Below are 23645 nucleotides of genomic sequence, written 5' to 3' on the forward strand. Positions count from 1 at the left end.
TTACCAATCTGGAACTTTTCTCTAATGGAAGAATGAGTAGCTTACACCTTTTAAAAGAATTTCCAACCCAAGTAAATAGTGAATGTGGATGGGGTGGACAAGAGAAGTTACAACTGAGAGTAGAAGGCCTTCTCAATACCCTGAGAATATAACCCAAGAGCACCACTGTCCGCCCAGAACTTGAAGTTGGAAGTGGGTGTCCCTGGTGGATTTCTGTGGATGTTAGTTCAATTAAAAACATTTTTTTCGGGACGCCTGGGTGGCTCAGTTGGTTGGACGACTGCCTTCGGCTCAGGTCATGATCCCGGAGTGCCCGGATCGAGTCCCGGATCGAGTCCCGCATTGGGCTCCCAGCTCCACGGGGAGTCTGCTTCTCCCTCTGACCTTCTCCTGGCTCATGTTCTCTCTCTCAAATAAAATCTTAAAAAAATTTTTTTTTCTTTCATCGATATTTTATTATTTATTTTCTGCCTGCAGCGAAGAATTGAAAATCTCCCCAACCAGAAAAATTCCCCCTCTGGATAAGCATTTCAGGTTTTAATATGGGTTGTCTGATGGGTTTAATTGACAGGCTTGTGGTCCAGGTTGAAAAGGCCCAAGAGTGCTAATATCCGCAGCTGTCTTTATGTAGGTTTAGAAGGACTGGAGACGATTTGCTTTCAACTAAGGAAACGTGGGAGATTGCATAAGTATTACTTGTTTTTAGGGTTTGGGGGGTTTGTTTGTTGAACCTCCTCTCCCCCCTCCCCCTTCCACTCTCCTCTATCACCCCTCTCCTCGGAGTTCAAGAGGAGAGCCAAGAAAAGGACAGCCACAGACAGACGAAATGGTCCCCGGACTGCTGCCCTATGGCCTCAGCAATAAAAGAAAAACTGGCCAAAGGTCATGCTTTGGAGGAAGATAAGGTAGTGAGTGGCTCGGCGTCTTGGTTAGAAACCAGGACGGGAAGAGTCGCCGAGAGAAGTGGGCCCCAGGGCCAACCGGCTGTGGGTGTTGGGGAGCCAGCTCCAGCCCGTCCATGAATCCCATTCCAGTATCACTCCCTTCCCACCGGGGAGGCGGCCTTCGGTCCCCGGCCCCCGCCGAGAGGTGGAGGCAGACCCCTTGTGAAAGGCTCCACGACCCAGAGTCGGGCGACTCGCAGGTTCTGGCGGAAAGTTGGCAGCCACCGCCCCCTCTCCCATCTCCCTCCCCGACACCCAGCCCTCTCCGGGCGCTACGGCGGAGGTGGGGGTGGGGGGAACTGGCCTAGTGTTCTGGAACAGCTGCCGCCGGCGCTGGGCCCGCCTGGAATGCGGGAACAGGCTGCGCACCAGGACTTTTATGGAAACTTGCTGGTGGAGCCGGCGGCGGCGGCGGCGGCAGCCAGAGGGCTCCCAGCGGCCGGAGCGGCAGCGGCGGCGGCCGGAGCGCCCAGACCCCCGCCCACACCCAAGCGCAGGTCGCGCACAGCCTCTCGGCGCGCATCGAGGACCCCAGCTCGTCGCGGGCTCCTGGCGGGTGAGAGGAGTCGGGGAACGTGGGGCGGGGGCGGAGGCGGCGGACCGGGAGGGGTCGGGGCCGCCGCGGGGGCGGGGGCCGCGGGGAGACGCGCCCCCCTCCCGGCTCCCGGCCGGGCTGCGCCGCAGCACCCGAGCGCGCGGGGCTGCGGCCAGCTGGGGCGGCGCGCCGGGCCCGGCCCGTCCTGCGGACTCGGCGGGGTGGCGGCCCGGGTCTGCGCGTCTGACCGCGCGAACCGGTCTTTGGCTCCGGCGGCCGTTCCCTCGTCCGCCGCCCCTGCTTCCAGCTGCCCTCGCGCCGGGTCGGCCGAGTTGCATTCGGGCGCTTGCTCCACTCCTGCAGGGAAGAGCCCCGCGCGAGCGGCGTGGGTGCAGACCCTTCGCTCTGCCCTTGGGGTCCAAGCGGGTATAAAGTTCAGTGTCGTCCCCCACCCACCACGTGCCCCCGACGCGGTCTCTATCCCGCGATGCCTGCTGTTTTTAAGAGAAATCTTTTCCTGGTCTGCCCCTGCGGATTCTGGGGAGTAAAATGCGCTTTAACAGCCTACCATCTACCCCCTCCCTCCAAAGTACGTTTTGGAGGCGATTTGGTCCGAGGTGGGATGTTGGGGTGCGCGGCTACAGTTGGAAGTTGGAGTGCATGACGTGGTCACCTGAGACCTCCCTTGTCCCTCTGCGTTTTCCAAATGCGAAGCCATTCCAACTGTTGATAAACTGTGACACGCTCTACGGTGCTAAAAATGTATTGGCATTTGTACGGAAAATAACCAAGTCCAGAGGTTAGTTGATTGTCGCAGTGGCTTCCAGGGCTTCGTTTTATATTTATTTAAGGTCCATAAGGCGAACAAAGAGAGTTGGGGGGAGGGTGCGGTGGAGAGAGAGCGAGAACAAGGTAAAAAATAGCATAAGGAGATGTCCTAACAAAATGTCTGTCCTAGGGAAAGAGGCAGGTAGAAAAATGAAGTGAACCGTAAGAAAGAAAGAGTTCCACGAGCAAAGCAATGGCAGCATCATTCATCAGCTCAATTTTGTTAATGAATTCATGTAACAGGCCCATTGGCCCGCGAGTCACAACATAGCTATGTGTTGGGCAGTACCATTAAGTAAACCTGAGTATTTATACCATCTTAGTCACACGTCATTACGTGAACCTCATTATTTACCCCCTCCAGTCCTTGTACAACTTAAATAACTGCCATCAGAAAACTCAGACGACACAGCAGTCTCTGAAATTCTTTTGACTTTGAGGTGAGCAGAAGTGGAAAAATGCATCTTCAAACTGAGCGACAGTTTTCTGGGGAGATGAAATTTGATTATTTAATATAATTAGTTCAGATTTATACTTATAGGTATTAGCCCCCCTGTTTTTGAAACTCTTTTATATTTTGACTGAAATAATTTAAGTAAAAATGTGGGGAATTGTGTATTTTATCTGCAACAACTTCCTTAAGGAGCCCTGAACAAAACCCACAGCAAAATTCTTTTAAATCCAGTTTCCCTCAATACAGTATTGGTGTAATTGTTTTAATGGAAGATTCACATTTCTAAAACCATTTTAGGCAGAACTGTAGTGAATAGCAATTTTTCTTGCTCACCTTCAATGGAATCTGTGCTATTTTTGAAAATTTGATATGTAAGACTGATCATTGTCAAAATGTATGTCATCTTGAGATGGCTATATTTAGCATCAACAAAAGAATGCCTTATCTAGGCTTTTGAACAGTATTTTTCCCCTGAAATTACACTTAAAGTATTTAGGTTAGGGTTTCATTTGTGAACAGAATGAAAACTAAGTATGTATATTTGGAAGAGATTAATTGGGGATTTAGATTGCTTAGAACCAAAGTGACCTAAAATTACATACTTCATTTAGGGGGAAAAAAAAAAAACAAAAAAAAAAAAACCCTACTGCTATTTTTAAAACACCATAAAAGCAAATAAAGGTATTGTTTAAATAAAAACACATGCCTATAAGAAAGAAAACAGTGCAATAAATGTAGAAAAGTAGATGGGGAGATGTCTAAAAGTTTTTTTATGGAAGAGAGGACTCAGTACATTTTATAGTATGTAGGCCATATACACACACAAAATAACTTGGTAGTCTACTTTATAATTTAGAGGGAACATGACCTACAACATTCTTTTTTTTTTTTTTTAATATTTTTTATTTAACAGAGAGAGAGATCACAAGTAGGCAGTGAGGCAGGCAGAGGGGGTGGTGGGGAAGGAAGCAGGCTCCCTGCTGAGCAGAGAGCCTAACACGGGGCTGGATCCCAGGACCCTGAGACCATGACCCAGCTGAAGGCAGAGGCTTAACCCACTGAGCCACCCAGGTGCCCCAACCTACAACATTCTCAATAACTTCACCTATTTCTGTTCTTTAATCAATTTGTGCTCTGTATCACCTGTGTAGTTTTTTCATTCTCTCTTCTGGTTTTGTAATTGCAAAATCACATATTGTTTACATACACTTGGAATTGTTATATTTCCTCTTTCTGTTTAAATAGTCAGTGCTTGTTTGGCCGGACTTAGGGTGGTGTACTTTCTACTCTCTAAGATGAGTGGATTTTTATCCTGAAATCCAACTTACTTAACTTCTAGTCAAATTTGTTTTTGTTTGTTTGTTCTAAAGACATAACCATATTTATGGTTAAAAATGATCAAGAACGGAACAGAGGACTTTTAAAAGAGGACACATGTACTGTTAGTGTTTTGATACGTTTCTCCTTGTCCCCGTGCACAGGACTTTTTTCTTGTGTTGCCGTATCTCCGGGAAGCCGTGTGCGCACACCCCCAGTGCAGTCTCTGCCATCCAGTAAGTGTTCAGTACCTCTTCTTCTTTTTCCTCCCCATGCCTCCTTTTGTTGTTTTCCTTCTTGTCAGCTCCTTTTTGCTATCAGATTAGAAGACAGACTGGGGCTCCCTGGGCCACGTTTTGAGGCTGGTGAAACTTCACCTTTCTCGCTGGGCCCCTCCTTCTTGTCCTTTCCTCCCCTTTGCCTGTGCCTCCTCCATTCAGGCCGAACTAGGCCTCCCTTTGTCTCTCTATTTTCTCAGCGCCGCCTGTTCCTTTAGATCAGGGGCCGCAAACTGGCAGCCAGAAAGCCACCTGCAGCCACAAGCCTGGTTACAAATTGGTACATTTTATGATAAAATAAGGATTTCCAGCCTCTCCTGAGAAACTGGGTCATTTCTGCATAGCCGCAGTACCCTGGGACGAAGTAGTTGCCCCCCCCCCGCCCCCCCGAGAGCACACATACCCCTTCTGACACCCGTCTCCGCTGTTACCTGTTCCCTTACAACCAGCCGTCATCCACTCACATGGCCTGTTGGTGACACTGCCCTGCATTGTCTTACAGTTACATCACCTGACCCTAAACTCTTGAGTATGCAGTAGCCCCGATGGAAGTGTGAGGCAGGTCTGAAGCCGTGATAGGGTGGGAAGTCTGGACCCGGCATTAGGAACCTGAACTTGAAATGCTGTAGATGTATTTGGGTTAGCAATCCTTCTCGCAAAGGAGAGGATCACGGGAATGAGAAGTTAGCATTCACTGGCAGTAACTGCTCGTGTAAGTTGGAGCTACAAGGGGCCATGTGTAACTAACTAAAACATATTAACTGCTGGGATTTCAGAAAGCACAGGGTAGGTATTTCCAGGAAAGAAATCTTTCCTAAAACTCTTAAAATATCCTCCTCTCTTTCCACCCTAGAAGTATTCAGAAGAGTTTAGTTTTGTTTTTAAACCTTCTAGAGATTGGCCATAAGGAGGACTTAATGGCTGTTCCTCTTCTGCCTCCCCACCCTCCCTTGGTTTGGAGCCTGATGTCTGGGTCTGTCGGTTCCCAGCTGTGTCCTTCGTTGAAAGGCCATCAGCTTCCACCTGCCCAGAGGGTCAGGCCGCCCGGGCTCCTTCTGAGATTACCACGTCCTTGTGCTTGGGAAAGCAGCTTCTGGTTTTTCACAGTTTAACATAAACCCATTTGATTTTATTTTCTATTCATTCATGGATGCGTCCTCATCATCAGCCCTCTTTTTGGAGATGCTGATCGCAAGTTTTTTTTTTTTTTAAAGGTTTTATTTATTTATTTGTCATAGAGAGAGAAGCGAGAGAAAGCACAGGGAGACAGAATGGCAGGCAGAGGCAGAGGGAGAAGCAGGCTCCCCACCAAGCAAGGAGCCCGATGTGGGACTCGAACCCAGGACGCTGGGATCATGACCCGAGCCGAAGGCAGCCGCTTAACCAACTGAGCCACCCAGGCGTCCCTGATCGGAAGTTTGACTTGGGCTGGCTTTGGATCAGGCAGTTTTTCTCTTATCTCTTTGTCATTCATCCACTCCCGCCAGTGTGAGTTGAGTTTATACCATGTTCTAGTTGTTGTGTGAGACACTGAGGATAAAAAACAGAGTAGAGCAGCATTCTTTAAGGGGCGTATAATATGGTAAATGCTCTTTGAAAACTATCACATACTGTCATATGAGAGCAAAGTGTTATACATTATACATTATTATTATTAATAATTAATACAGAATTATTTGATTCTGTATTTATTTAATACAGAATTAATTAATACAGAAGAATATCAAAGGTTGAAAATAAGATTCTTGGTTATCAGTGAGGAATTGTTTATTGGTAGGAGGGGAAAAAAACCTCATTATTTGAAATAGATAAAATATTTTTGAATTATGACAGGGTTTATGATTGGCTTTATATTTTGATTTAGCTTATTAAATTTTATTTGTTTAATTGACAGCACAAACGGGAGAGAGAGGGTAGAGGGAGAAACAGACCCCCCAAAGAGTGGGGAGCCTGATGTGGGCTCGATCCTAGGACCCTGGAATCATGACCTGAGCCAAAGGCAGATGCTTATCCAACTGAGCCACTCAGGTGCCTCATATAATATTTTTAAAAGTTTAAGGTTATAATGTTTATTAACTAAATGTAATAAAGTCACATTATATTTAAGCATAGATTTCTGCCATAGTGAAAAATGATAAAAATTTGGGCTCACATTTTATAAAGCTCAAAACATTGTTCAAAGACTGTAAAGAGGTAGGTTTTTAACAATTATTTATAGTATACAGTTAAGTGTTCTAAAATCTTTTTTTAAAGACTTTATTTATTTATATGACAGAGAGCTAGAGAGCACAAGCAAGCAGAACAGCAGGCAGAGGGAGAGGAAGAAGCAAGCTCCCCCCTGAGCAGGGACCCCAATGTGGGACATGATCCCAGGACCCTGGGATTAAGTCCTGAGCCAAAGGCTGATGCCCAAATGACAGAACCACCCAGATGCCCCAAGTGTTCTAAAATCTTAAAGGAATGCCTGGGTGGCTCAGTCAGTTAAGCGTCTGCCTTTAGCTCAGGTCATGATCCCAAAGTCCTGAGATTGAGCCCCATGTCAAGCCCTGCTCAGCAGGGAGTCTGCTTCTCCATCTCCCCTTCCCCTGTTCATGCTCTCTTGGGAACTCTCTCTCTCTCTCTCAAATAAATGAAATCTTGAAAAATAAAATCTTCTTAAAAGTTGAGACTAAGAATTTACTTGAATTTAATGAAATGCAGATTTAAAGCTGTCCGTCTTGACGATTCTGTTCCTTGAGAAAGGAGATAACACATTATCACAATGAAACAGTTATTATAAATGATAGCTATGATTTAAAATTCTTGATTGATGGATTATTCGCTATCTTGGAATATTTTAATTGTATGTCTAAAAAGGAAAATTAATTAAATTTAGAAAATACAGAAGTCAAACATGGATCCAATGAGATTCTAGAACCGAAATACTAACATGCATATTTTTAGGTCCACTGTGCTTAATATTACATTCTACTATAAGACTTATATATTATCTCACAGCTGGAGCTTCACACCTTAATATCCAGCCTGGAAATTGTAACAGCCCAAAATTATACTCTATTCTTGAACATGACATTTTATCAGGCTATGAAGTCATCTTCAAAAACTTCTTGAAGCTTATCTCACTAATTGCTATGCCTGTTAATACAAATATTAATATTACCATTGAGCATGTTATATATGTTTCATGTACTTAAATTAGGTAAAAATGGAGAGTGATATGGTGAAGTGAGTAGTTGAGTAATAGTCAGGAAATTGGAGTCTAGTTCCTTGTTTGGTGACTGAATGGCTTTGCAACCTGGATAAGTCACTGAATCTCTTTGCGGCTATTTTTTCAAGTGGTAAATGAAGGGGTTGGACTAAGTGATCTTGTTTGTTTGTTTATTTAAGATTTATCTGAGAGAGTGTGTGCGCATGGGCCCATGTGTGCAAGTGGGGGGAGGGGCAGAGGGCAAGAATCTTACACCGGGCTCAATCCCAAGACCCATGACTGAGCCAAAAGCAAGAGTCCGATGCTTAACCGACTGAGCCATCCAAGCACCCTGGACTAAGTGATCTTTAAGGTCCTTAAATAATGAGCTCTAAAAATTCATGATTTTTTAAAAATATTTTTTTTATTTGACAGCACTAGCAAGGGGAAAAAGAGGGTGAATCAGGTTTCCTGCAGAGCAGGGAGCCTAATGCGGGCTCCGTCCCAGGATCCTGGGATCATGACCTGAGCCAAAGGCAGACACTTAACTGACTGAGCCACCCAGGTGCCCCAAAATCCATAATTCTTAATACATGTATAAACAGACCCCAAATGTAATTTTGAAAGGTAGTAAAACCTGTTCAAAACTCTACTCATTTTCTTCAAACATATTTTCAAATTTAATCTCAATTAATGGTAACTCTGTCCACTCATTCACTCAAGCCAGAAACTTTGAGTTAATTCTTCACAGTATTTGTCTTCTCTCCTCTCCCTCTCTGGATCTAACTGGCCAAAGTTCTTGCAGTAGTACCTTGGCTCCAGGGTAAATTCCCTGGATTCAGGGACTTATTGTGTTGGTTCACTCTCATCCTTCCACAGCCTAGAATAGTGCCTGGCCTATAGCAGGAGTTTGATAAACCCTGGTTAAGTAAGTGGATGAATGGGCCACCATGTCCTGTCAATTCCACTTCTGAAACGTCTCTTTCAACTTTTCATTCGTAATGCCACAGTCTTAATTCAGGCTCTTGTCTCGCCAAGAGCACTGTGCTTGTCCTCTTCCCTGTAGCCTTCCCCCATTTACTCCAATTTTTTTCATGGCTGTCAGAGGGCTTTTTCTTTCTAGAATACCTACCTGATTCACATTCTTTTTTTTTAAGATTTTATTTATTTATTTGACAGAGAGCGAGGGCAGGAACACAAGCAGGGGGAGTGGGGGAGGGAGAAGCAGGCTTCTCGCTGAGTGGGGAGCCCCATGTGGGGCTCAATCCCAGGACCCTGGGACCATGACCTGAGCTGAAGGCAGATGTTTAACGACTGAGCTACCCAGGTGTCCCTGACCCACATTCTTGCTTTAAAAATTCCTTTTTTGGATCCTCACTGCCTAGTTTAGATCAAGTCTAAGCTTTCTTAATAAGACATGTAGGAATCTTCCCAGTACGTGCCTAGCCTTTCCAGTTTCACATGGATTTGCTGGATAACTTACAGCTCCCCAAATTTGTAGTGGGTCATCAGGCATTGGTGCTTTTGTTCATGGTGATTCTTTTGTCTGAATGTGTGGAATCCTATTTATCTTACATCTGTTTGTCTTTCAAGGTCTAAATCAAATGTCACCATCTCTATGTAACTTTCCTTAAGTCCAGCCCGTCCTTCACCCCACTGTTGTCTTTTCCACAACTTTTCCATGTTTCTATAGTCCTGTACATATACTGCTATTTTAGTACTTAATACTTTAGTACTTTAATACTTAATACTTTGTGTTATAATTATTTCTGGTCCCATCTATTTCACCGAACAAATGTACGTGACTTCAAAGGCTTTTTCATGCATTTTGTATCCTATTGCCACACATAATGTCTGGGACAAAGTACGTTCTCCTTCTCATAAAAATACTATATTGTAAATATAAACCAAATATGTCAAAATTGAAAAAAAAATGGAGCCTTTCTGATAAATCATTTAACAATATGCTATAGACTGTAGTAATGTTACAATACGGTCTCTGAAACCTATGATGTGTACTTAGTTGTCTTCATTTGACATGAATGATTAATATGTTAGAACAGAATCATTAAATCCCGTTATCATCCCAGCTTTCTTTATTATGACCAAGCTCTAACTGATGAGCTGCATGTTTAGCCTTATCTTTTGGTGTTTTCTCTCTACTCATTCTTCATAACAATTCATCTGTGCCTGTGATCTTGAACACTGAAACAGTGCAGAAGGGCTGGATTGTTGTGTTGCTGCTGCCCCCTGAAGGTGGCCAAGGGCATTGCATCTGCCTGTGACGGCAGAAGAAAAGCCACTTAATACTAGGTTTAGAAAAAGGCCGTGAGATTCCCCATATAAAAGCCTTTGACATTCAGGTTGCTGAGTATAGGAATTAAGTTATTAAAATAACTTCTAAAACAGTTATGGGAGTGCTCAGTCCAACTACTTTGTGGAATGAGAACTGACGAACGAACGTTCTTTCCTGTAATTCAGCCAATCTCAGAATGTGGTTTTAGAATACCAGGGAGTCCCTAGGAGCCTTTAGGAGCCCCTGAAACCCTCTCTTTTCCAATTACATGTCTGTATGAGGCCATATCTTTAAATACTTAGAACAACATATCTCAATAGTTTGAATGCAGAAGCAGGTATGAGAATGTATCTGTCTCCTATTAAGCCAGAATTAAAGAGATGTGCAAAAATATAAAACAATGTTACTTTCAATATATTTATTTTGAAAAAGTTATTTTTTTAAAGATTTTATTCATTCATTTGACAGAGAGAGAGAGAGATCACAAGTAGGCAGAGAGGCAGGCAGAGAGAGGGGGAAGCAGGCTCACTGCTGAGCAGAGAGCCTGTTGTGGGGCTCAATCCCAGGACCTGAGCTGAAGGCAGAGGCTTAACCCACTGAGCCACCCAGGTGCCCTGAAAAAGTTATTTTTTATAAAATGTTTCTGTTGATATATAATGGGTTTGTTATTAGTTTAAAAATGACTCTCTTGGGAAGACTTTAAAGTAACCACTCAAAAAAAATTTGTAAGTATCTATTTGATGAAGTCATTAATAAGATTAAGTTCCATATATAAATAAAATGTGAGATTTTTTTAATGTAAGGATTTTTTTAAAAGCTGCAGTATGTTGCAGGGTAGACCTGGGGCCTCTTTACTGAATAAAGAAGAGTGGGAAGAATCTTTACAAAACATTAAATTTACAAAACATTAAATATCTGTAGATATAATCTATACAGAAGTTCTCTCAGGCTTCTCTATATGGCACAGACATTAATCCCTGAACTCAAAAAATTTGAGAACCACCCCTCTAAATCATAGCCTTTCTTCTACTAGAGGCATTTTTTAAAAACATCAGAGAACTTATTTTTATATGTGTTCACACTTTCAGAAGTTATTTAAATGAATCATTTTTAACTAAAAATGTTAGCCTCTTTATATTGTTAATTATCTTTTATCCCATATAAGACTATGAGCTCCATGAAAAGATATCTTAGGTGGCTCAGTGGGTTAAGCCTCTGCCTTCAGTTCAGGTCCTGGGATCGAGCCCCACATTGGGCTCTCTGCTCCTCTAGGAGCCTGCTTCCCCTTCTCTCTCTGCCTGCCTCTCTGCCTACCTGTGATCTCTCTCTCTCTCTCTCTCTCTCTGTCAAATAAATAAATAAAATCTTTTTTTTTTAAAGATTTTATTTATTTATTTGACACAGAGAGATCACAAGTAGGCAGAGAGGAGGAAGCAAGCTCCCTGCCGAGCAGAGAGCCCGACGCGGGACTTGATCCCAGGACCCTGAGACCTGAGCCGAAGGCAGCGGCTTAACCCACTGAGCCACCCAGGCGCCCCAATAAATAAAATCTTAAACAAAAAAAGATATCTTAGGGGTGACTGGGTGGCTTAGTCAGATAAGCATCTGACTCTTGACTTAAGCTCAGGTCATGATCTCAGGGTCATGAGACTGAGCTCTCTGCTAGGTGTGAATCCTGCTTGACATTCTCGCTCCCTCTCTCCCTCTCCCACCCCTCCTTAAAAAAAAAAAAATACGAAGAGGGATGGCTGGGTGCCTCAGTGGGTTAAGCCTCTGTCTTTGGCTCAGGTCATGATCCCAGGGTCCTGGGATCGAGCTCCGAATCAGGCTCTCTACTCAGAAGGGAGCCTGCTTCTTCCTCTCCCTCTGCTTGCCTCTCTGCTTACCTGTGATCTCTGTCTGTCAAATGAATAAATAAAATCTTTAAAAAAGTGAAAAAAAAAGATTTTATTCTGTTCATCTATGTAGTGCCTTACACTGTGTCTAGCACATTGTAGAACGTTGTTCAATAAGTTTCTTGAATGAATGAATAAATACTTGCTTTAGCTAGTTTCATCTTTTCTCATTTATTCTTAATTCTACCACACTCCTAACATCTAAATATTATAAAATAACATGCAGACCATCTACCGCGTGGCCTATTATAGGGACTCCTTTGTTTCCACTCTTCTCCTTTATTCATTATAGATACCCCAGGTCTTTCCTGCAATGTACTGTAGCTTTAAAAAAAATCCTTACCTTTTGTTTATGTATGTATCTTGATTTTAGTAATGATTTCATCAAATGGGAACTTAGTGATTTTGTTTGAGTAGTTACTTTGAAGTCTTCCCAAGAGAGAATAAAAGGCAAGAATTAAGGATTTGATTTGGAGAGTAGGAGGCTGTATTGTGGGGAACCTAGCATGCGGTGGTTGCCCCTGCAGTAGGATTTAAAACCCCTAGGATGGGGGCACCTGGGTGGCTCAGTGGGTTAAGCCTCTGCCTTTGGCTCAGGTCATGATCCCAGGGTCCTGGGATCGAGTCCCGCATTGGACTCTCTGCTCAGAAGGGAGCCTGCTTCCCTCTCTCTCTCTGCCTGCCTCTCTGCCTACTTGTGATCTCTCTCTGTCAAATAAATAAATAAAATCTTAAAATAAAAATAAAAATAAAACTCCTAGGACATACTCATGTGTTGTGCTGCACGAGACGCACAAAGACGTATTGTTGAAGATGATGGAGAAAGTGAGTGATCATTGAAGTTTCTTGATGGGTATGTGAGGTTATGTTATATTAGTCTAATTTTATACATGTGTGAAATTTTCTTAATAAAAAGGTAAAGAAGATAGATTAGACTGATAGTTCTGGGATGTTTAACCATATAAAAAATTCTAAAGTTTATACCGGGTATACCTAGAAGCCTAAGCACATTTAGAGGTCTCAGAGACCGAAGGAGAGAAAACATTCATGCTTAGGGTTTACTGGGAAAAAAATCGCAATTTCTACTATAATTAGTTTGGGAAAATACTTAACTGGTAAAAAAGTGGTTTAGGAATTGTGTTGGCAGGGGGCACCTGGCTGGCTCTGATGGAGCATGGGACTCTTGATCCTGAGGTCAGAAGTTTGAGCCCCACAGTGAGTGTAGAGATTACTTAAATAAATAAAAACTTAGGGGAAAAAAAGAATCCTCTTGGAGGTGGAAATGAGCTACTGAATGTGTATGTTAGGTGAGAGGTTGAAGGAATGAGAAGGGAAACCATGTCTGAGGGAGTGTACAGAAGGCTTAACAAGCCCAGGTGAGAATCTTCATTGTGATCCGTGCTGCCCCAGCAGTTCATGTGCTCAGAGCTGGAGCCATAGGCCAGAGTTAAGGAGCACAGAGGCGTTGGGGATGTGGTGGTTGACTAGGTGAGCCTGATGAAGACAGAAAGAGGGTGACTTGTTACCGTACTAGAAATCAAAGGAATCATGGCTACAGGTTACTCTGAAAACTTTACTGAACCTCATTTTACTAACCAAGTATACTTAAAATCATTATTCTGATAATATGTAACCAGTTTCTTTCTTTCTTTTTTTTTTTTTTTTTAAGATTTTATTTATTTATTTGACAGACAGAGATCACAAGTAGGCAGAGGTGGGCAGAGAGAGATGGGGAAGCAGGCTCCCTGCTGAGCAGAGAGCCCGATGCGAGGCTCAATCCAGGACCCTGGGATCATGACCTGAGCTGAAGGCACAGGCTTTAACCCACTGAGCCACCCAGGTGCCCCTATGTAAACAGTTTCTTAACTTTGAACAGTTTCTTAACTTTGAAGAAACTGCATTAAAACAGTTTCCCTCTAGAAACTGAAGTAACTTTATGTACTTACCATACTTGGATTCTGGGACCTATGGATAAGACTTGATAATTTGAAAATGTTTATTAGGATTCTGAAGAAGAGAAAACTGTTAAAATGGATACTTTGAATTTTAATAGCTTCTCCTCTTATAAGTTTATTAATCAAAATGACAGTAATATGTGTGAATACTAAATATATGGGTATATTTGGTAACTTTAATTATATGAAATTAAAGGAGGGCTTGGGGGACACCTGGGTGGCTCAGTTGGTTAAGCAGCTGCCTTCGGCTCAGGTCATGATCCCAGCGTCCTGGGATCGAGTCCCACATCGGGCTCCTTGCTCGGCAGGGAGCCTGCTTCTCCCTCTGCCTCTGCCTGTCATTCTGTCTGCCTGTGTTCGCTCTCTCTCTCTCTCTGATAAATAAATAAAAATATTAAAAAAAAAATAAAGGAGGGCTTGGGGTCTCTGCTCTAAAAGGGCAAATTCCACGTTTGTAGACTAGCAGATGAAATGTTGACTAGTAGCATATAAAAAAGTGTTAAAGTGGGAGGCAATGATAAAATTAGTCTAAAATTGAATGGATATTTGGATTTTGAGAATATGTGCCCAAAAGATTAGATTTTAAATCTTCTGTAACTGTCTAATAGCAGATTTTAACACAAGTACAGTTAGTTCATTAAGGAAATGAAAGTTGGGTCAAAGGAATGGGATCTTTTAGACGATTCAGTTTTGATCATTTCTACATAGATATTAAAACTCTTTCCATGATAGCTTTTGGGGTTTATTTTTAATTATAACGTATTATTTAATGGGCATTGAGACAGGCTCTTCTTTTGGGGAAGAGCCAATCTGCTATAATCTGGGAAAGGAGCGTAAAGTCTATCAGATGGACAGGTGAAAATCTGGGAGGAAGTAAGAGAAGTGCAAACAGTCTCAGAATGGAGGTCATTATCTTGGGGATATAACTGGAACGGGGAGGTATGGTGCATGTTGCTTTCCAATTTTATATCAGAGATAGTTGATGTTAGAATTTTACCCATGTTGGGGCGACCTATGGGTGGCTCAGTCTATTAAGCATCCAGCTCTTGATTTCGGCTCAGGTCATGATCTCAGGGTCGTAAGATTGAGCCCCACATTGGGCTCTGCACTCAGTAACAAGTCTGCTTGAGATTCTCTCTCTCTCTCTGCCTTTCCTGATCTCCCTCTGTCCATCTATATCTCCCTCAAATAAATAAATAATTCATTTGGGGGTATTTATTTACTGAGGATTTTATTTATTTACTTGACAGAGAGAGACACGGTGAGAGAGGGAACACAGGCAGGGGAGTGGAAGAGGGAGAAGCAGACCTCCCACAGAGCAGGGAACCCGATGTGGGGCTTGATCTCAGGACCCTGGGATCATGACCTGAGCCAAAGGCAGACACCTAACGACTGAGCCACCCATGTGCCCCATCTTTTTGTTTGTTTGTTTTAAAGAACTCGACCTTGCCTGTAGATAGTAAAACAGACTGGACCATTAAAAATTCTGTTCCAAGGCTTTTGTTGAGAGTTTGGGCCAAGGGACTGTTAACAGCATATGAGACTAGGAAGAGTGTCTCTCTGTTCATTGAACTGTATTTCTCAATGCTCAGCAGAGTGCCTGGCACATAGCAGATGCTTAATAAATATTTGTGTAATAAATGGTTTGTTCTATTTATATTGTATTCCTGCATGATGAAAATCATAATGATAGTAATAAATTATATCCCCAAAACTTTAACTGTTTACAAAGTACTTCACCTTGAAGTTGGCAGGATTTACTTATGTAGTAAATAGTTATTATGTATGTCTTCTGTATGCCAGGCACATGCCTTGGGCTATGGACACAGTAGTGCATAAACTACAGTCTGTACTCTCAAAGAGCTCACACTCTGGTAGAGAGGTAGCCAAGAAAGTGGTTCATTAGCATACATTATGGTTAATACTAGAGTCAGGGTAAGCCTGCGGGCACAATGGACAGGAAAGCACATAGTCCAGTCTTGTGGGGTCAAGGAAGACTTGCTGGAAAAAAATGACTATCGAAAACCTAAAAGATGAGGAGGAGTTAGTGAAGAGCTTTAAGCTGAGGGAGCTAGCTGTGCAAAGGCTGGAGGGGTGCCAATTTTTCCTTGTGGATGATAGCATGAAAGGAAGGTGTGGACACAGAAGTGGCTAACAAGGCAATGAAAACTACCAAAATGTATTACATCACTGAATAAAAAGTGTAGAGTGAGAAGAAAAGGGCAAAGACTGAAACATGTGGGCAGACAACATAGAAGAAGTGGAGAGAAGCAGAGCAGCCCTCAGAGGAGACAGAAGGAATGGTCAGAGACACGGAGGAACAGGGAGAGAGCGGCGTCCTGTGCCAAGGGAGGAGGATTTCCCAGTGGAGGCGTGCCTGAGAATGTCAGATGCAGCCTTGACATTCTGAAGGCAGGAACTGTCCATTTTATTGGGCAGTGTAATGAGAAAGGTATTGTTGTGCCCATTTTTTATATGAAACTGAAGTTCACAGAAGTAAACTGGCTTGTCCAAGACTAGGCATCTAATAAGGAGCCCAAACAGAATCCCTAATACAAGTTTTCTGGGTCTAACTCCAGTGCTTCCTCCACCATCGCGGTGTTCCTAATGTGACTGGAAAATCAGCTGTTTCCTGAGAAAGTGTCATCAGGATATAATTTTGAGCATTTTGCTACAAGGGTCCTTAAGCAACAAAAGCTCTAGTTGAATACTTTGGAAGACTTCAAAATATGTTTATTAACCTTTTGCCAAATTTAAAAATACATTGGTTTAAACATTTTTATATGAGAGGAAGTTTATGAAACGTTAGGACAAGATTGAACCTGAATATGCAGTTTTAAAAAACTGAAGTGTTGTTAACAGAGTTTTATATTAGTTTCAGGTGTACAACATATCTATTCAACAATTCTATTCATTATTCAGTGTTCACCACGATATGGGGGTACTCAACCAGTTGTCACCGTATTTACTGTGTTCCCTATATAGTGCTTTTCATTCCCGTGACTTATTTATTTTAGAACTAGAGTTTGTACTTCTTAATTCCCTTTATATATTGAGCCCATCCCTCTACATGCCTCCCCTGCTCTGGCAACTACTGGTTTATTCTCTGTTTTTAAGAGTTTACTGGGTTTGTTTCTTTATTCATTTGGTTTTTTTAGATTCCACATATATAAGTGAAATCATATGGTATTTGTCTTTCTCTGATTTATTTCACTTAGCATAATGCCCTGTAAACCCATCTGTGTTGTCACAAATGGTAAGATCTCATTTTTATGCCTGAGTAATATTCCTGTGTGTGTGTGTGTGTGTGTGTGTGTGTTTATCTTCACATTTTCTTTATCCATCCACACACTGATGGACACTTGGGTTGCTTCCATATCTTGGGAATTGTAAATAATACTGCAGTAAACATAGGGGTGCATTTATCTTTCTGAATTATATATGACCATTAGAATGGCAAACACTGGAATCTCCATGCCATCTTTCACAGTGGTGGCGCTGGTTTGCATTCCTGGCAACAGTGCATTACGGTTATGTCTTCTCCATATTCTCCCCAACACTTATTTCTTATCTTTTTGATACTTAGTCATTTTGACAGGTGTGAGGTTATAGCTCACTGGGGTTTTGATTTACATTCCGTGATGATTAGTGATGTTGAGCATCTTTTCTTTTTCTTTTTTTTTTTTTAATATTTTTATTTATTTATTTGACAGAGATCACAAGTAGATGGAGAGGCAGGCAGAGAGAGAAAGAGAGGGAAGCAGGCTCCCCACTGAGCAGAGAGCCCAATGCAGGACTCTACCCCAGGACCCTGAGATCATGACCTGAGCCGAAGGCAGAGGCTTAACCCACTGAGCCACCCAGGCACCCTGAGCATCTTTTCATATGTCTGTTGACCCTCTGTACATCTTTGAAAAAAATGTCTGTTTGGGTCCTCTGCCCATCTTTCAATTAGAGTGTTTTTTTTTTTTTGATGTTGCATTGTATAACTTCTTTACATATTTTGAATATTAACCCCTTATTGCATATGTCATTTGCAAATATCTTCTCCCATTCAGCGAGTTGCCTTTTTGATGGCTGATGGTTTCCTTTGCTGTTTCCTTCATTGTTTTGGTGTAGTCCCAAGAGCTTATTTTTGCTAAGTTTCCCTTGCTTGAGGAGACCTACCCATAAATATGTCGTTAGGGGCGATTTCCAAGAGATCACTGCTTTTGTTTTCTTCCATGCATTTTATGGTTTCAGGTCTCAGATTTAGGTCTTTTTAATCCATTTTGAGTTTATTTTTGTGTGTGGTGTAAGAAAGAGAAGTTTCGTTCTTTTGCATGTTGCTGTCCAGTTTTCTCATCACCATTTATTTTTCCTCTTGTATGATCCTGCTTCCTTTGTTGTAAATTAATTGACCATGTAGGAGTGGATTTATTTTTGTGGTCTCTATCCTATTCTGTTCCGTTGATCTACGTATGTCTTTTTGTGCCAGTACCATACTATTTAGATTTCTACAGCTTGTTAATATGTTTTGAAATCTGGGATTGTGATACCTCACTTTGTTCTTCTTTCTCAAGATTGCTTTAGCTATTTGAGGCCTTTTGTGATTCCAGAGAAATTTTAGAATTATTTGTCCTACTTCTATGAAAAATGCTATTAGTATCTTGATAGAGATTGCATTGGATCTGTAGATTGCTTTGTGTATGTTTTGGATGGTTTTTTTTTTTAAGATTTTTATTTATTTATCTGACAGACAGAGATTACAAGTAGACAGAGAGGCAGGCAGAGAGCAAGGAAGGGAAGCAGGCTCCCAGCTGAGCAGAGAGCCCGATGCGGAGCTCGATCCCAGGACCCTGGGATCATGACCTGAGCCGAAGGCAGAGGCTTTAACCCACTGAGCCACCCAGGTGCCCCATGTTTTGGATGTTTTTAAATGATATCAATTCTTCCAACCCATGGGCATTATATCTTTCTATTTGTTTGTGTTGTCCTCAGTTTCTTTCATCTATGTCTTAAAGAGTTTTCAGCATACACAAAAATTAACTTCCTGGGTTAAACTTACTCCCAGGTTATTTATTCTTTTTAGTGCATTTGAAAATGAGATTGTTTTCTTAATTTCTCTTTCTGCTACTTTCTTATTAGTGTATAGAAATGCAACTGATTGCTGTGTATTAATGATCTGGAATTTTTGTATCCTCAGATACTTTGTATCACAAAAAATTGTGATCATTTACATATTAGGCAGCTATTATTTAGTCCAAGTTGGTCCCTAGTTGGCTGATCTATGAGAGGGAGGCAGTTTGGGCCCAGTTGAGGTCACTGTGCCCTTTTGGGAGGGCCAGAGTATTTAGGACATTGTGGAGTGAAGATGGAGAGGGTGGTAGCAGACAGAAAGGAGAAGATTTAAAGGAAATGGAAAACTTTCAGCTTAATGATCCATTCCTCGGCTAAGTATCAGTACTGTTGGACTTCCTTCTGCAGAACTTCCTTGAAGAATGTATGGTTCATTGTTGAGATTCACTAACATGTGTGACATTCACATAATTTTTGAACATTTCAGTCCATGTCATGACTTTTTTGGAATCACATATACTCAGGGCATGATCTCAGGGTCCTGGGATCGATCCCCACATCAGGCTCTCTGCTCAGCAGGGAGTCTGCTTCCTCCTCTCTCTCTCTCTCTCTCTCTCTGCCTGCCTTTCCGCTTACTTGTGATCTCTGTCTGTCAAATAAATAAATAATCTTTTGAAAAAGTAAAAATAAAAATCCCTCATAAAATCAAAATACAATTAAAAGTGAATTTGGTAACTATAGGAGTATACTTTTAAGTAATGTTCTGCTAGATAAAGTCAGAGGCAATTTAGTAGAATGATAAGAGGTCATTCCTTAAGAGAATGACATTCATGTGAATATTGTTACCTGATTTTTCACTATCATTAATTACAACAAAAAGAGTGCTAACTCTTGTTGCTAACTCTAACTCGTGTTGCTGACTTCAGTACTTTTAGAATCAGAGAATATAGTACCTGACTTTATCACATGTGAATGAATTCTCTAAACCACAACCAGCTGAGTTAACTGCTTTTCATTCAATACTTGAGAATCATTTAATAACCTAACTGTGGGATCTACTCAACTCCAAGTAATTCTAAGAGAATAACTGCTAGCACATATCAACTTAAAATGAAATAAATGTGCTTAAATAAAAATTGTGCTCTTATGGGGCAAAATATCAGCACCATATTCTACTGCCAGTTGCCAGCTCAAGACTACAAATTCATTAAAGGTAGAGAATACTATCAGTCATGTCTTCTGAGCTTCCAGTATATTCCTACTGCTCAGAATTATGGTTCTCAAATATTTTGACTACATAGTAGGTTAAACCTTCTAAGCTGGCTGGTATTGCCCTCCCTTCACCGCATACACCAGTTGTACTGTTTTTGCTTGCTTTCTTTCTTTCTTTCTTTCTTTTCCATTAGTATAATACAGTGGGTAAGACTGTAGAGTGTGGGGGTGTCTGGGTGGCTCAGTGGGTTAAGCCTCTGCCTTTGGCTCAGGTCATGATCTCAGGGTCCTCAGATTGAGCCCCACATCTGGCTCTCTGCTCAGCAGGGAGCCTGCCTCTCTCTCTGCCTGCCTCTCTGCCTACTTGTGATCTCTTGTCAAAGAAATAAAATTTTTAATTAAAAAAAAAAGAAAAAGACTGTAGACTCTGTAGTCAGACAGCCTGTTGTATCCTGTGTCCACCAGTCGTTACTTGTGTGGTCCTGAGCAAGTTACTTAACTTTCTAAGACTCAGTGTCCCATCTGTAACAGTTTACAGGCTTCAAACCTATTGATAAACTCAAAGATATTATTCTTGTCTTGATATTTTAAGAATTTTTACATTACTGGGCTTGGAAATTTTGAGAGGCTTTACCTGAAAGGATTATTGAGGGGACTGGATGAAATAATGCTTGTTAAACACTTGGCACGTTTCCTGGCACACAGTAAAGTCTCCATGTTAGCTTGAATTATTAATATCATTTTATTCATATGTGATCAAAAGATTTATTAGTGAGATAGTCAGTTTCAATAAGAGAATACAATCATGGACTGTGGAACAGAATTCTTTCTTGTAAAGTTACTGATCTAAACGTAGTTAAATTCATACCTTAACTTTAGCTCAGGAAGATAACAGGGTTAGCAATTGGAATGTAATGCTTTTTCTACCAGGCAGAGTTACACTTTTTAAAAATTTATAAAGGAATCCTGGGGTGCCTAGGTGGCACCATCGGTTGAGCCTCTGAGTCTTGATTTTGGATCAGGTGGTGATGTCAGGGTTGTGAGATCAAGCCCTGTATTGGGCTCTGTGCTTAGTGTCGAGTCTGCTTCCCCCCTCCCTCTAAATAAAATCTTTGAAGATAATAAAAAATGTAAAGGAACCCTATAGATATTTGCCTTCTTGTTTTTGAAAATTTTTTCTCTAACATGAAACTATTTGAGAGATAGGAACCCTACTGGTTTGTAATCTACACCTTAAAAGACAAGTCTGGGGATGTCTGGGTGGCTCAGTCGGTTGAGCATCTGCCTCTTGCTCAGGTCATGATCCCGGTGTCCTGGGATCGAGGCCCACATTGGGCTCCCTGCTCAGTGGGGAGTCTGCTTCTCCCTCTCCCTCTGCTGCTCTCTCTCTGTCGAATAAATAAATCTTTTTAAAAAAGACAGGTAAGACAAAAAACCAGTAAACTTACTGTGCTACGAGTTTTTTATCATCAAAATGCAGAACAGAGCAAACTCTGCAAAGGATCACTTATATTTTATTTTAAAAAGCTAAATTTAGGGGCACCTGGGCGGCTCAGTTGGTTAAGCGATTGCCTTCGACTCAGGTCATGATCCTGAGTCCCGGGATCGAGTCCCGCATCGGGCTCCCAGCTCGGCAGGGAGTCTGCTTCTCCAGCTGACCTCTCTCATTCTCTCTCTCTCTCAAATAAATAAATAAAGTCTTTTAAAAAAAGTTAAAGTTAGTACTATTCAAATTTTCACAGACTTTCAGAGCTCAGAATACTGAAATGATATTTAAAAACTTTTGACTGGTTTTACTCATACTGATTTTAAAAATTAAGCTTATTTTATTCTGAATCTATAAATAAGTCAAGATATAATTTGGAGATTTTTTAAAAAATTAAATGAAGGTAGCTGATTCATTTATTCTCCAGGACTATTCTTGACGGGCTAATTTTTCATCAGCAGTAAACCACACAATTTTCTTTCATTTCACTGCACACACAGACAAAAAATGTTCCCTAAATTTCCCTCTGGCCAGTTTATCCAGCTAAATTTATCAATCCCTATAATCCTATGTGAGATTGCTCAAAATTTCCTCTTGTCCTTTGGTATTACTCTTTTAGATTATGCAAATAATATATTAATATGTGCTCACCAGCAGGGGAATGTAGATTTTTAACTGAAGACAGTAAAAAAGGTAGTGAGGGAGACCATGAGTAATGAAATTGATCAAAACTGTGGGTACCTACTAATGTTAGGTATTGTTCTAGAATTTTTCACATATGTTATCTACTCCTAACTGGGAAGCACAGAATCGAAATTTGGATTTAGGTGTGATTATCAAATTGTGATCAAAGTGTGAGGTGTTAAAGGCTCACCCGTATTATTTATGGAGGCAATGAAAATAGTGAAGTAATATATTTGAACAAATTTGAAAGAACCATTCACAAATCTTTGACAATCTATCATAATTTAGGAGCTCTAAAAGAAGAATGAGCCAGAAATCATTCTAAGGTTTGAGAAGCTAGGAGAATGAAGGGTAAGTTTTATTAGTTATACAAGAAGAAATCTCTGCTAGTTAACTCTAGATGTGATAGAGTGACTCAGGTAAGAGCTCAGGACTAGAGCTATTTGTTATTTTTATCTCAGGCACACAGATTACTCACAAACCTTGGTAATGACACACAGTCACATGTGGCCTGCTTTTATTAGAAAGTATTATTAATAATGTAATAACCACCTACAGGCTCACTGAACAGTAAAAGTTAAGACTTTGTTGATAGTTTTATGGAATTCTGTCCCATCCACCTCCATCATATTGTCTTCTTCCAGAGAGAAAACTTCAGCCCCAGATGGCTTCACTGGAATGTTCTTGGAAATATTTAAGGAAAATGTGATATCAATTGTACATGAGGAAAGTCTTACAGAAAATTAAAGAAGAAATACTTCCCAACTCAGTCTATGAGAGCAGTATTACTTTGTTAACAAAAGCAGATGTTACCAAAAAAGAAAACTACAGACCAGTATCTCCCATAAACATCGATACAAAACTTAACAAAATTTCATCAAATTGAATTTATCAGTCTGTTAAAAAGATAATGCATCATGACCAAATAAAGTTTATCCTAGGAATGTAAAGTAGATTTAATGTTTGAAAAATAAATTAATCTATAATAAAAATAAAAACCATCTGATGAACTCAATAGATACAGGAAAAGCATTAGATTAAATCCAACATCCATTCCTGAAATTACTCTTGCACAATAGGAATAGAAAGGAATTTAATTTCATACAGGGCATCTAATAAAAATCTGTAGCTAAGATCATAGTTAATGGTGAAAGACTAATCATGTTTCTCCCAAGATCAGGAATAAGGCAAAGATGTCTGCTCCCCTCACTTCTATTTGACTTTGCATCGACTCTCCTATAGCCAGTATAGTCAGGCCAAAAAAAGAAGTAAGAGACATCCAGATGGGAAGGGAAAAAGTAGAAATGCATTCATAGATGATATAATCATCTATTTAGAAAATCTAGTGGAATCTCCAAAAAAACTCTGGTGGAACCAGTAAGTTAGTTTAGCCAGGCAGCAGGATATAAGATCAGAATTTAAAAATATATTTCTCGGGGCACCTGGGTGGCTCAGTCAGTTGAGCATCTGCCTTCAGCTCAGGTTATGATCCCAGGGTCCTGGGACCGAGTCCAGC

At 41.2% G+C, this 23645-nt stretch overlaps 1 protein-coding gene across 4 annotated transcripts in view; it reads left to right on the forward strand.

Annotated features, from left to right (window-relative positions):
* Positions 1 to 1365: 1365 nt before the first annotated feature.
* The window catches only part of NEXN (nexilin F-actin binding protein), a 57359-nt gene continuing 35079 nt past the window's right edge, over positions 1366 to 23645 (forward strand). For 2 of the 4 annotated variants that reach the window (XM_082686625.1, XM_082686627.1), the window contains exon 1: positions 1366 to 1500. The gene's annotated coding sequence lies outside the window, so the exon portion shown is untranslated. Of the gene's footprint in view, positions 1501 to 4239; positions 4315 to 23645 lie in introns of those variants that run through there. The other 2 variants (XM_082686626.1, XM_082686628.1) reach the window with 1 other exon arrangement.

The sequence above is a fragment of the Mustela nivalis genome, assembly GCF_964662115.1.
Source record: "Mustela nivalis genome assembly, chromosome: 10".
Taxonomy (NCBI): Eukaryota; Metazoa; Chordata; class Mammalia; order Carnivora; family Mustelidae; genus Mustela; species Mustela nivalis.